The sequence below is a fragment of the Botryllus schlosseri genome, chromosome 6 (genome assembly GCF_051294905.1).
Source record: "Botryllus schlosseri isolate E-star chromosome 6, Bs_hap1, whole genome shotgun sequence".
NCBI classification, from domain to species: domain Eukaryota; kingdom Metazoa; phylum Chordata; class Ascidiacea; order Stolidobranchia; family Styelidae; genus Botryllus; species Botryllus schlosseri.
The window spans coordinates 14698192-14700950 of NC_137241.1; the positions used below are offsets into that span (position 1 = coordinate 14698192).

Here is a 2759-nt window from a genome sequence, read left to right on the forward strand (position 1 = left end):
CCATTTTCGATTCAGTTGATTTTTAACGCTGACCCACTAACTTTACTGTCACTATTTCACCCCGTTTGAGATTCAGCTGTTATTAAACGCTGACCCACTAACTTTAATTTCATCATCACATCCCATTTGCGATTCAGTTGATTTTTAACGCTGACCCACTTACTTTACTGTCACTATATTTCACCCCGTTTGAGATTCAGCTGTTCATAAACGCTGACCCCACTAACTTTAATGTCATTCTCACATCCCAAAACGCTGACCCCACTAACTTTAATGTCATTATAACATCCCATTTGAGATTCAGCTGTTATTTAACGCTGACCCACTAACTTTAATGTCATTATCTCATCCCATTGGTGATTCAGCTGGTATTTAACGCTGACCCACTAACTTTAATGTCATTATCTCATCCCATTGGTGATTCAGCTGCGACTCGGTACCCCATAACGGAATCCGAAAATATATTTATTTAGGCCTACGAACTTTGTATAGCTCTGGGACGGGTTGCTCAATTAAACACGAATATCCATCTTCAGCCATATACGACACGGTATCATTAAAAAAATTCCGATGTATATTACACGGCAGCATGCTACTAAGTAAACATCAACCCTCGAATGTATTTCTAATTATAACGATCTTCACCAAACCATGGTCTTGTCCCAAAGGCTCCGCCAGCGTCGTCCACTCCATCGTATCTGGGTGGAACCTGGCGAAATAACTTTCTGTGCTTTTGACCTACTAAATATACCATTCCGTTTAATGCCGCAACATCGTAACTATGAATGTGCTCGGGAAAGGCGGCTATCGACCTCGTCCAAGCAGTGATGCTGGTATTGCGAGGATTGAAAACTGTAATTTGGCGTGGTCTTCGCCCGCCAACGAATGCGTACAATTTTTCTTTGACCACTGCTATAGCAAATTCATCACCACCTCGGGCACACCTGATCTCTCGTGTCTCCCAACAACCGTAGTACGGTGAATAATACTCCAAATTGGAGAGCCTGGTATGCTGAGGTGTCATGCTACCTACAGCATATATTCGATTCAACGCCACTCCGACTGCAAACTGGTATCTTGCAAAATGCATTGAGTGGCAAGTTTCCCAACACTGCCCTCTCCAAACTTCAACATAATTGAGCACTGAAAAAAAAATTATATCTATGGTGCTGATGTACGGAAATTCTGTACTACATAAGCTCATATATTCCATACGGTGATTGGCCCACCTGTATCATCACACAGTCCCCCAACGGTGTACAAGCAATTTCCGAGGACTGCAACGCATAATGAATGCCTTCTGTATATCATGCCCATAGAATATTCCCATCTTCCCGATCTCGGATTGAATACCTTCACTGTATTGACCGTTCGGCGATGGGAGATTGGCCCAGTCTCCCCACCGACAACCCAAATGCCGCCACTGTACGAAGCCACCGCGAAATTGTATCTTACAGACAGATGACCAGCAATCTACGTCAGTTGAAAACGGAATTGTACTAGCATTGGAATTATACCTGCGTGGGTTCATTCTCTCGGTTACGGCATTCCATTCGTCATTCCGGAATGAGTAAAATTGAAAAGAGTTTTCCTGTTCTTGAGATATATCCATGCTGTCCAACATATAAACTGAATACGCGCTTTCTAAATAGAATCAAAGAATAACCAAGAAACCAAAAGCATAGAATTTGAGCTGGCTTATGGCTGCGGGCAGGGTGGTATTTTATATCTGCAGTACTATCTTAATTTAAAGCAAGACTATGAAATACACACATGCAACGTCGAAATGATTGAAAATGAAGAATAGAAATTAGACTTCATAAGTTATGCTCTATTATTTTTGAGTCGAAGTCCAATTTAGTCATGCGATGCGTCCAAGGTCTTCCGTTGCAGTAGCGAGATCTTTTTTGGTTGTTGTCAAATCAAATGTTTGCTGAAATTCTTCGGATTAGTATCATTAGGTGTTTAAATACGATCGCTGCAGCGCAAATAACCTGCTACACAATGTGAATTTTTCATTACCACATTTTTCACAATTCATCGTGAGCTCCACGTATATTTTGATCGCTTTTCTGGCTCTATTTTTTGAATGTTTTGGTCAGCTGGGACGGCAAGTTCAATTGACATTTACTCGGTCATTACTGGTTTTTATCAATGTTCCTGTGATCATTAGTTAAAACGAATGTCAGTGTAATGAGAAGACAGAATATGGACAATTAATTTTTACCTATCGATTTCCTAGATGATTTTGAAGATGAGGCTCCACTCACTTCTATAGAACCTGATGAAGTTGTGCTTTTACCGGGCAACTACTCGCCATAACTCACGGAAAGTATATCAACCAACACTGAAAAAAAATCTGTCATGGTCAATGGATGTCATTATTTAGTAAATGCGTAAGTATAATACGTGGACTGCACAGTCGCGAGAGTATTATGTAACTATATTTACTATTCGAGCGCTGAGGCAACTTCGTAAGATTCCGGTTATGTACTTCTTTTATGAAGATGTAAAATACCATAACTTCCGCCATAAGTTTCGGCTTGCGTTTGTAACTTTGAAATGAAAAGCTGATCGTTGAACATCATTAAAACTCTGTCATATAGGAAGCGAAGTATTGTCTATCAAAACTACCGTCACTATTCGGGTCGCTGAACACTTTGTTTACTATAAGGTCGACCATTCTGATGAAATCTTGCGCTCCGCAGAGCTGGTGGTCGGGGCTGAACACAACGTTTCGAGAACCCGAATTCGAATCG

The 2759-nt window shown here is 40.9% G+C and overlaps 1 long non-coding RNA gene across 2 annotated transcripts; it reads right to left on the bottom strand.

The window, feature by feature from the left end:
* Positions 1–400: 400 nt before the first annotated feature.
* Positions 401–2495, bottom strand: LOC145441082 (uncharacterized). 2 transcript variants are annotated; one of them, XR_013915724.1, is made up of 4 exons: positions 2228–2495; positions 1518–1596; positions 1230–1450; positions 401–1143 (listed from the first exon to the last, which is right to left on the bottom strand). It is a non-coding gene; the product is annotated as an uncharacterized LOC145441082 (long non-coding RNA). The 2 variants fall into 2 exon arrangements; XR_013915723.1 differs by having other exon boundaries at positions 1518–1644.
* Positions 2496–2759: the final 264 nt, after the last annotated feature.